Genomic DNA, 13,195 nt, shown 5'->3' with positions numbered 1-13,195 from the left:
TTTTTCAGAAACTTTTTTTACATTGCCACTGCATGTGTCCTGACCTGCCCATGCTGACGACGCCGTGGTGCTTTTCTCCATCCCACATTGCCACTCCCTGCCTATCCTAATTCAGACCCTATGATTCACACCACCCCGTGATGTTTTTCTCACTCCTACTAGTGAATGTAATGTTACACACCCTACAATGTGCACCACCCCGCGATGTTTTTCAGAAACCTATCCTACATTGCCACTGCATGTTTCCTGACCTCCCCATGCTGACCACCCCGTGGTGCTTTTCCCATCCTAAATTTCCACTCACTGCCTATCGTAATTCAGACCCTATGATTCACACCACCCCGAGATGTTTTTCTCACTCCTACAAGTAAATGTAATGTTACACACCCATACGATGGGCACGACCCCACGATGTTTTTCAGAAACCTGTCCTACATTGCCACTGCATTTTTCCTGTACTCCACATGGTGGCCACGCCGTGTTGCTTTTGTCCATCCTACATTGACACTCACTGCCTATCCTAACTCAGACCCTATGATTCACACCACCCCGTAATGTTTTTCTCACTCCTACTAGTGAATGAAATGTTACACACTCATACAATGCGCACCACTCTGCGAGGTTTTTCAGAAACTTTTTCTACATTGCCACTGCATGTGTCCTGACCTGCCCATGCTGACGACGCCGTTGTGCTTTTCTCCATCCCACATTGCCACTCACTGCCTATCCTAATTCAGACCCTATGATTCACACCACCCCGTGATGTTTTTCTCACTCCTACTAGTGAATGTAAGTTACACACTCATACAATGCTCACCACCCTGCGATGTTTTTCAGAAACCTATCCAACATTGCCACTGCATGGTTCCTGACCTCCCCATGCTGACCACCCCGTGGTGCTTTTCTCCATCCTACATTGCCACTCACTGCCTATCCTAATTCAGACCCTATGATTCACACCACCCCGTGATGTTTTTCTCACTCCTACTAGTGAATGTAATGTTACACACCCATACAATGCGCACCACCCAGCGATGTTTTTCAGAAACCTATCCTACATTGCCACTGCATGTTTCCTGACCTCCCCATGCTGACCACCCTGTGGTGCTTTTCTCCATCCTACATTGCCACTCACTGCCTATCCTAATTCAGACCCCATGATTCACACCACCCCGTGATGTTTTTCTCACTCCTACTAGTGAATGTAATGTTACTCACCCATACAATGCGCACCACCCCGCGATGTTTTTCAGAAACCTATCCTACATTTCCACTGCATGTATCAAGACCTCCCCATGCTGACCACCCCATGGTGCTATTCTCCATCCTACATTGCCACTCACTGCCTATCCTAATTCAGACCCTATGATTCAAACCACCCCGAGATGTTTGTCTCACTCCTACAAGTGAATGTAATGTTACACACCCATACGATGCGCACAACCCCACGATGTTTCTCACAAACCTATCCTACATTGCCACTGCATGTTTCCTAACCTCCCCATGCTGGCCAGCCCGTGGTGATTTTCTCCATCCTACATTGCCACTCACTGCCTATCCTAATTCAGACCCTATGATTCACACCACCCCGTGATGTTTTTCTCACTCCTACTAGTGAATGTAATGTTACACACCCATACAATGCGCACCACCCCGCGATGTTTTTCAGAAACCTATCCTACATTGCCACTGCATGTGTACAGACCTCCCCATGCTGACCACCCTGTGGTGCTTTTGTCCATCCTACATTGCCACTCACTGCCTATCCTAATTCAGACCCTATGATTCACACCACCCCGTGATGTTTTTCTCACTCCTACTAGTGAATGTAATGTTACACACTCATACAATGCGCAGCACCCTGCGATGTTTTTCAGAAACCTATCCGACATTGCCACTGCATGTGTCCTGACCTCCCCATGATGACTACCCCGTGGTGCTTTTCTCCATCCTACATTGCCACTCACTGCCTATCCTAATTCAGACCCTATGATTCACACCACCCCGTAATGTTTTTCTCACTCCTACTAGTGAATCTAATGTTACACACCCATACAATGCCCACGACCCCGTGACGTTTTTCAGAAACCTATCCTACATTGCCACTGCATGTGTACAGACCTCCCCATGCTGACCACCCCGTGGTGCTTTTGTCCATCCTACATTGACACTCACTGCCTATCCTAATTCAGACCCTACGATTCACACCACCCCGTGATGTATTTCTCACTCCTACTAGTATATGTAATGTTACACACCCATACGGTGCGCACCACCCCCGATGTTTTTCAGAAACCTATCCTAAATTGCACTACATGTGTCCTGACCTCAACATGCTGACCACCACGTGGTGCTTTTCCCCATCCTACATTGCCACTCACTGCCTATCCTAATTCAGACCCTATGATTCACACCACCCCGTGATGTTTTTCAAACTCCTACTAGTGAATGTAATGTTTTTCACAACCATACAATGCGCACCACCCCGCGATGTTTTTCAGAAACCTATCCTACATTGCCACTGCATGTGTCCTGACCTCCCCATGCTGACCACCCCGTGGTGCTTTTCTCCATCTTACATTGCCACTCACTGCCTATCGTAATTCAGACCCTATGATTCACACCACCTCGTGATGTTTTTCAAACTCCTACTAGTGAATGTAATGTTACAACCCATACAATGCGCACCACACCGCGATGTTTTTCAGAAATCTATCCTACATTGCCACTGCATGTTTCCTGACCTCCCCATGCTACCACCCCGTGGTGCTTTTCTCCATCCTACATTGCCACTCACTGCCTATCCTAATTCAGACCCTATGATTCACACCACCCCGTGATGTTTTTCTCACTCCTACTAGTGAATGTAATTTACACACCCATACAATGCGCACCACCCCGCGATGTTTTTCAGAAACATATCCGACATTGCCACTGCATGTGTTCTGACCTCCCCATGCTGACCAACCCGTGGTGCTTTTCTCCATCCTACGTTGCCACTCACTGCCTATCCTAATTCAGACTCTATGATTCACACCACCCCGTGATGTTTTTCTCACTCCTACTAGTGAATGTAATGTTACACACCCATACAATGCGCACCACCCCGCGATGTTTTTCAGAAACCTATCCTACATTGCCACTGCATGTTTCCTGACCGCTCCATGCTGACCACCCCTTGGTGCTTTTCTCCATCCTATATTGCCACTCACTGCCTATCCTAATTCAGACCCTATGATTCACACCACCCCGTAATGTTTTTCTCACTCCTACTAGTGAATGTAATTTTACACACCCATACAATGCGCACCACCCCGCGATGTTTTTCAGAAACCTATCCTTCATTGCCACTACATGTTTCCTGAACTCCTCATGCTGACCACCACGTGGTGCTTTTCTCCATCCTACATTGCCACTCACTGCCTATCCTAATTCAGACCCTATGATTCACACCACCCCGTGATGTTTTTCTCACTCCTACTAGTGAATGTAATGTTACACACTCATACAATGCGCACCAGAATGCGAGGTTTTTCAGAAACCTATCCTACATTGCCAAAGCATGTGTCCTGACCTCCCCATGCTCACCACCCCGTGGTGCTTTTCTCCATCCTACATGGCCACTCACTGCCTATCCTAATTCAGACCCTACGATTCACACCACCCCGTGATGTATTTCTCACTCCTACTAGTGAATGTAATGTTACACACCCATACCATGCGCACCACCCCACGATGTTTTTCAGAAACCTACCCTACATTGCCACTGCATGTGTCCTGACCTCCCCTTGCTGACCACCCCGTGGTGCTTTTCTCCATCATACATTGCCACTCACTACCTATCCTTATTCAGACCCCATGATTCACACCACCCCGTGATGTTTTTCTCACTCCTACTAGTGAATGTAATGTTACGCACCGATACAATGCGCACCACCCCGCGATGTTTTTCAGAAACCTATCCGACATTGCCACTGCATGTTTCCTGACCTCCCCATGCTGACCACCCCATGGTGCTATTCTCCACCCTACATTGCCACTCACTGCCTATCCTAATTCAGACCCTATGATTCAAACCACCCCGAGATGTTTTTCTCACTCCTGCAAGTGAATATAATGTTACACACCCATACGATGCGCACGACACCACGATGTTTTCCAGAAACCTATCCTACGTTGCCACTGCATGTTTCCTGACCTCCCCATGCTGACCACCCTGTGGTGCTTTTCTCCATCCTACATTGCCAATCACTGCCTATCCTAATTCAGACCCTATGATTCACACCACCCCGTGATGTTTTTCTCACTCCTACTAGTGAATGTAATGTGACACACCCATACGATGCGCACCACACCGCGATGTTTTTCAGAAACCTATCCTACATTGCCACTGCATGTTTTCTGACCTCCCCATCCTGGCTACCACGTGGTGCTTTTCTCCATCCTACATTGCCACTCACTACCTATCCTAATTCAGACCCTATGATTCACACCACCCCGTGATGTTTTTCTCACTCCTACTAGTGAATGTAATGATACACACTCATACAATGCGCACCACCCCGCGATGTTTTTCAGAAACCTATCCTACATTGCCACTGCATTTTTCCTGACCTCCCCATTCTGACCACCCCGTGGTGCTTTTCTCCATCCTACATTGTCACTCACTGCCTATCCTAATTCAGACCCTATGATTCACACCACCCCGTAATGTTTTTCTCACTCCTACTAGTGAATCTAATGTTACACACCCATACAATGCGCACGACCCCGCGATGTTTTTCAGAAACCTATCCTACATTGTCACTGCATGTGTACAGACCTCCCCATGCTGACCACCCCGTGGTGCTTTTGTCCATCCTACATTGACACTCACTGCCTATCCTAATTCAGACCCTATGATTCACACCACCCCGTGATGTATTTCTCACTCCTACTAGTGTATGTAATGTTACACACCCATACGATGCGCACCACCCCACGATGTTTTTCAGAAACCTATCCTAAATTGAACTACATGTGTCCTGACCTCAACATGCTGACCACCACGTGGTGAATTTCTCCATCCTACATTGCCACTCACTGTCTATCCTAATTCAGACCCTATGATTCACTCCACCCCGTAATGTTTTTCTCACTCCTACTAGTGAATGAAATGTTACACACTCATACAAGGCGCACCACTCTGCGAGGTTTTTCAGAAACTTTTCCTACATTGCCACTGCATGTGTCCTGACCTTCCCATGCTGACCACCCCGTGGTGCTTTTCTCCATCCCACATTGCCACTCACTGCCTATCCTAATTCGGACTCTATGATTCACACCACCCCGTGATGTTTTTCTCACTCCTACAAGTGAATATAATGTTATACACCCATACGATGCGCACAACACCACGATGTTTTTCAGAAACCTATCCTACATTGCCACTGCATGTTTCCTAACCTCCCCATGCTGGCCACCCCGTGGTGCTTTTCTCCTTCCTACATTGCCACTCACTGCCTATCCTAATTCAGACCCTATGATTCACACCACCCCGTGATGTTTTTCTCACTCCTACTAGTGAATGTAATGTTAAAGAGTCATACAATGCGCACCACCCTGCGACGTTTTTCAGAAACCTATCCTACATTGCCACTGCATGTGTCCTGACCTCCCCATGCTGACGTCGCCGTGGTGCTTTTCTCCATCCTACATTGCCACTCACTGCCTATCCTAATTCAGACCCTATGATTCACACCACCCCGTGATGTTTTTTAAACTCCTACTGGTGAATGTAATGTTACACACCCATACAATGTGCACCACCCCGCGATGTTTTTCAGAAGCCTGTCCTACATTGCCACTGCATGTTTCCTGACCTCCCCATGCTGACCACCCCGTGGTGCTTTTCTCCATCCTACATTGCCCCTCAGTGCCTATCCTAATTCAGACCCTATGATTCACACCACCCCGTGATGTTTTTCTCACTCCTACAAGTGAATGTAATGTTACCCACCCATACCATGCGCACCACCCAGCGATGTATTTCTGAAACCTATCCTACATTGCCACTGCATATGTCCTGACCTCCCCATGCTGACCACCCCGTGGTGTTTTTCTCCATCCTACATGGCCACTCACTGCCTATCCTAATTCAGACCCTATGATTCACACTACCCCGTGATGTTTTTTTCACTCCTACTAGTGAATGTAATGTTACACACCCATACAATGCGCACCACCCCGCGACGTTTTTCAGAAACCTATCCTACATTGCCACTGCATGTGTACAGACCTCCCCATGCTGACAACCCCGTGGTGCTTTTGTCCATCCTACATTGCCACTCACTTCCTATCCTAATTCAGACCCTACGATTCACACCACCCCGTGATGTATTTCTCACTCCTACTAGTGAATGTAACGTTACACACCCATACAATGCGCACCACCCAGCGATGTTTTTCAGAAACTTATCCTACATTGCCACTCCATGTTTCCTGACCTCCTCATGCTGACCACCCTGTGGTGCTTTTCTCCATCCTACATTGCCACTCACTGCCTATCCTAATTCAGACCCCATGATTCACACCACCCCGTGATGTTTTTCTCACTCCTACTAGTGAATGTAATGTTACACACCCATACAATGCGCACCACCCCGCGATGTTTTTCAGAAACCTATCCTACATTGCCACTGCATGTATCCTGACCTCCCCATGCTGACCACCCCATGGTGCTGTTCTCCATCCTATATTGCCACTCACTGCCTATCCTAATTCAGACCATATGATTCAAACCGCCCCGAGATGTTTTTCTCACTCCTACAAGTGAATGTAATGTTACACACCCATACGATGCGCACGACCCCACGATGTTTTTCAGAAACCTATCCTACATTGCCACTGCATGTTTCCTAACCTCCCCATGCTGGCCACCCCGTGGTGCTTTTCTCCATCCTACATTGCCACTCACTGCCTATCCTAATTCAGACCCTATGATTCACACCACCCCGTGATGTTTTTCTCACTCCTACTAGTGAATGTAATGTTACAACCCATACAATGCGCACCACACCGCGATGTTTTTCAGAAACCTATCCGACATTGCCACTGCATGTGTCCTGACCTCCCCATGATGACTACCCCGTGGTGCTTTTCTCCATCCTACATTGCCACTCACTGCCTATCCTAACTCAGACCCTATGGTTCACACCACCCCGTAATGTTTTTCTCACTCCTACTAGTGAATGAAATGTTACACACTCATACAATTCGCACCACTCTGCGAGGTTTTTCAGAAACTTTTTCTACATTGCCACTGCATGTGTCCTGAACTGCCCATGCTGACGACGCCGTGGTGCTTTTCTCCATCCCACATTGCCACTCACTGCCTATCCTAATTCATACCCTATGATTCACACCACCCCGTGATGTTTTTCTCACTCCTACTAGTGAATGTAATGTTACACACCCATACAATGCGCACCACCCAGCGATGTTTTTCAGAAACCTATCCTACATTGCCACTCCATGTTTCCTGACCTCCTCATGCTGACCACCCTGTGGTGCTTTTCTCCATCCTACATTGCCACTCAATGCCTATCCTAATTCAGACCCCATGATTCACACCACCCCGTGATGTTTTTCTCACTCCTACTAGTGAATGTAATGTTACACACCCATACAATGCGCACCACCCCGCGATGTTTTTCAGAAACCTATCCTACATTGCCACTGCATGTATCCTGACCTCCCCATGCTGACCACCCCATGGTGCCGTTCTGCATCCTACATTGCCACTCACTGCCTATCCTAATTCAGACCCTATGATTCAAACCGCCCCGAGATGTTTTTCTCACTCCTACAAGTGAATGTAATGTTACACACCCATAAGATGCGCACGACCCCACGATGTTTTTCAGAAACCTATCCTACATTGCCACTGCATGTTTCCTAACCTCCCCATGCTGGCCACCCCGTGGTGCTTTTCTCCATCCTACATTGCCACTCACTGCCTATCCTAATTCAGACCCTATGATTCACACCACCCCGTGATGTTTTTCTCACTCCTACTAGTGAATGTAAGTTACACACCCATACAATGCGCACCACCCCGCGATGTTTTTCTGAAACCTATCCGACATTGCCACTGCATGTTTCCTGACCTCCCCATGCTGACCACCCTGTGGTGCTTTTCTCCATCCTACATTGCCAATCACTGCATATCCTAATTCAGACCCTATGATTCACACCACCCCGTGATGTTTTTCTCACTCCTACTAGTGAATGTAATGTGACACACCCATACGATGCGCACCACCCCGCGATGTTTTTCAGAAACCTATCCTACATTGCCACTGCATGTTTCCTGACCTCCCCATCCTGGCCACCCCGTGGTGCTTTTCTCCATCCTAAATTGCCACTCACTGCCTATCCTAATTCAGACCCTATGATTCACACCACCCCGTGATGATTTTCTCACTCCTACTAGTGAGTGTAATGTTACACACTCATACAATGCGCAGCACCCTGCGAGGTTTTTCAGAAACCTATCCTACATTGCCACTGCATGTGTACTGACCTGCCCATGCTGACCACCCCGTGGAGTTTTTCTCCATCCTACATGGCCACTCACTGCCTATCCTAATTCAGACCCTATGATTCACACTACCCCGTGATGTTTTTCTCACTCCTACTAGTGAATGTAATGTTACACACCCATACGATGCGCACCACCCGGCGATGTTTTTCAGAAACCTATCCTAAATTGCACTACACGTGTCCTGACCTCAACATGCTGACCACCACGTGGTGCTTTTCCCCATCCTACATTGCCACTCACTGCCTATCCTAATTCAGACCCTATGATTCACACCACCCCGTGATGTTTTTCTCACTCCTACTAGTGAATGTAATGTTACACACTCATACAATGCGCACCACCCTGCGAGGTTTTTCAGAAACCTATCCTACATTGCCACTGCATGTGTCCTGACTTCCCCATGCTGAGCACCCCGTGGTGCTTTTCTCCATCCTACATAGCGACTCACTGCCTATCCTAACTCAGACCCTATGATTCACACCACCCCGTGATGTTATTCAAACTCCTACTAGTGAATGTAATGTTACACAACCATACAATGCGCACCACCCCGCGATGTTTTTCAGAAACCTATCCTACATTGCCACTGCATGTGTCCTGACCTCCCCATGATGACTACCCCGTGGTGTTTTCTCCATCCTACATTGCCACTCACTGCCTATCCTAATTCAGACCCTATGATTCACACCACCCCGTAATGTTTTTCTCACTCCTACTAGTGAATGAAATGTTACACACTCATACAATTCGCACCACTCTGCGAGGTTTTTCAGAAACTTTTTCTACATTGCCGATGCATGTGTCCTGACCTGCCCATGCTGACGACGCCGTGGTGCTTTTCTCCATCCCACATTGCCACTCACTGCCTATCCTAATTCATACCCTATGATTCACACCACCCCGTGATGTTTTTCTCACTCCTACTAGTGAATGTAATGTTACACACCCATACAATGCGCACCACCCAGCGATGTTTTTCAGAAACCTATCCTAAATTGCCACTCCATGTTTCCTGACCTCCTCATGCTGACCACCCTGTGGTGCTTTTCTCCATCCTACATTGCCACTCACTGCCTATCCTAATTCAGACCCCATGATTCACACCACCCCGTGATGTTTTTCTCACTCCTACTAGTGAATGTAATGTTACACACCCATACAATGCGCACCACCCCGCGATGTTTTTCATAAACCTATCCTACATTGCCACTGCATGTATCCTGACCTCCCCATGCTGACCACCCCATGGTGCTGTTCTCCATCCTACATTGCCACTCACTGCCTATCCTAATTCAGACCCTATGATTCAAACCGCCCCGAGATGTTTTTCTCACTCATACAAGTGAATGTAATGTTACACACCCGTACGATGCGCACGACCCCACGATGTTTTTCAGAAACCTATCCTACATTGCCACTGCATGTTTCCTAACCTCCCCATGCTGGCCACCCCGTGGTGCTTTTCTCCATCCTACATTGCCACTCACTGCCTATCCTAATTCAGACCCTATGATTCACACCACCCCGTGATGTTTTTCTCACTCCTACTAGTGAATGTAAGTTACACACCCATACAATGCGCACCACCCCGCGATGTTTTTCTGAAACCTATCCGACATTGCCACCGCATGTTTCCTGACCTCCCCATGCTGACCACCCTGTGGTGCTTTTCTCCATCCTACATTGCCAATCACTGCATATCCTAATTCAGACCCTATGATTCACAACACCCCGTGATGTTTTTCTCACTCCTACTAGTGAATGTAATGTGACACACCCATACGATGCGCACCACCCCGCGATGTTTTTCAGAAATCTATCCTACATTGCCACTGCATGTTTCCTGACCTCCCCATCCTGGCCACCCCGTGGTGCTTTTCTCCATCCTAAATTGCCACTCACAGCCTATCCTAATTCAGACCCTATGATTCACACCACCCCGTGATGATTTTCGCACTCCTACTAGTGAATGTAATGTTACACACTCATACAATGCGCAGCACCCTGCGAGGTTTTTCAGAAACCTATCCTACATTGCCACTGCATGTGTACTGACCTGCCCATGCTGACCACCCCGTGGTGTTTTTCTCCATCCTACATGGCCACTCACTGCCTATCCTAATTCAGACCCTATGATTCACACTACCCCGTGATGTTTTTCTCACTCCTACTAGTGAATGTAATGTTACACACCCATACAATGCGCACCACCCCGCGATGTTTTTCAGAAACCTATCCTACATTGCCACTGCATGTTTCCTCACCTCCCCATGCTGACCACCCCATGGTGCTTTTCTCCATCCTACATTGCCACTCACTGCCTATCCTAATTCAGACCCTATGATTCACACCACCCCGTAATGTTTTTCTACTCCTACTAGTAAATCTAATGTTACACACCCATACAATGCCCACGACCCCGTGACGTTTTTCAGAAACCTATCCTACATTGCCACTGCATGTGTACAGACCTCCCCATGCTGACCACCCCGTGGTGCTTTTGTCCATCCTACATTGACACTCACTGCCTATCCTAATTCAGAACCTACGATTCACACCACCCCGTGATGTATTTCTCACTCCTACTAGTATATGTAATGTTACACACCCATACGATGCGCACCACCCCGCGATGTTTTTCAGAAACCTATCCTAAATTGCACTACACGTGTCCTTACCTCAACATGATGACCACCACGTGTTGCTTTTCCCCATCCTACATGGCCACTCACTGCCTATCCTAATTCAGACCCTATGATTCACACCACCCCGTGATGTTTTTCTCACTCCTACTAGTGAATGTAATGTTACACACTCATACAATGCGCACCACCCTGCGAGGTTTTTCAGAAACCTATCCTACATTGCCACTGCATGTGTCCTGACTTCCCCATGTTGACCACCCGGTGGTGCTTTTCTCCATCCTACATAGCGACTCACTGCCTATACTAACTCAGACCCTATGATTCACACCGCCCCGTGATGTTTTTCAAACTCCTACTAGTGAATGTAATGTTACACAACCATACAATGCGCACCACCCCGCGATGTTTTTCATAAACCTATCCTACATTGCCACTGCATGTGTCCTGACCTCCCCATGCTGACCACCCCGTGGTGCTTTTCTCCATCTTACATTGCCACTCACTGCCTATCCTAATTCAGACCCTATGATTCACACCACCTCGTGATGTTTTTCAAACTCCTACTAGTGAATGTAATGTTACAACCCATACAATGCGCACCACACCGCGATGTTTTTCAGAAACCTATCCTACATTGCCACTGCATGTTTCCTGACCTCCCCATGCTACCACCCCGTGGTGCTTTTCTCCATCCTACATTGACACTCACTGCCTATCCTAATTCAGACCCTATGATTCACACCACCCCGTTATGTTTTTCTCACTCCTACTAGTGAATGTAATATTATACACACATACAATGCGCACCACCCCTTAATGTTTTTCAGAAACCCACCCTACATTGCCACTGCATGTGTCCTGACCTCCCCATGCTCACCAGCCCGTTGTGCTTTTCTCCATCCTACATTGCCAATCACTGCCTATCCTAATTCAGACCCTATGATTCACACCACCCCGTGATGTTTTTCTCACTCCTACTAGTGAATGTAAGTTACACACCCATACAATGCGCACCACCCCGCGATGTTTTTCAGAAACATATCTGACATTGCCACTGCATGTTTCCTGACCTCCCCATGCTGACCAACCCGTGGTGCTTTTCTCCATTATACATTGCCACTCACTGCCTATCCTAATTCAGACTCTATGATTCACACCACCCCGTGATGTTTTTCTCACTCCTACTAGTGAATGTAATTTTACACACCCATACAATGCGCACCACCCCGCGATGTTTTTCAGAAACCTATCCTACATTGCCACTGCATGTTTCCTGACCTCCCCATGCTGACCACCCCTTGGTGCTTTTCTCCATCCTATATTGCCACTCACTCCCTATTCTAATTCAGACCCTATGATTCACACCACCCCGTAATGTTTTTCTCACTCCTACTAGTGAATGTAATTTTACACACCCATACAATGCGCACCACCCCACAATGTTTTTCAGAAACCTATCCTTCATTGCCACTACATGTGTCCTGAACTCCTCATGCTGACCACCACGTGGTGCTTTTCTCCATCCTACATTGCCACTCACTGCCTATCCTAATTCAGACCCTATGATTCACACCACCCCGTGATGTTTTTCTTACTCCTACTAGTGAATGTAATGTTACACACTCATACAATGCGCACCACAATGCGAGGTTTTTCAGAAACCTATCCTACATTGCCAAAGCATGTGTCCTGACCTCCCCATGCTCACCACCCTGTGGTGCTTTTCTCCATCCTACATGGCCACTCACTGCCTATCCTAATTCAGACCCTACGATTCACACCACCCCGTGATGTATTTCTCACTCCTACTAGTGAATGTAATGTTACACACCCATACCATGCGCACCACCCCGCGATGTTTTTCAGAAACCTACCCTACATTGCCACTGCATGTGTCCTGACCTCCCCTTGCTGACCACCCCGTGGTGCTTTTCTCCATCATACATTGCCACTCACTACCTATCCT

Source organism: Cavia porcellus, unplaced genomic scaffold (assembly GCF_034190915.1).
Source record: "Cavia porcellus strain 051 isolate PalLab524CR breed Dunkin Hartley unplaced genomic scaffold, mCavPor4.1 scaffold_27, whole genome shotgun sequence".
NCBI lineage: Eukaryota > Metazoa > Chordata > Mammalia > Rodentia > Caviidae > Cavia > Cavia porcellus.
The sequence above is the reverse complement of the archived record's forward strand: the minus strand, read 5'-3'. Positions refer to the sequence as shown.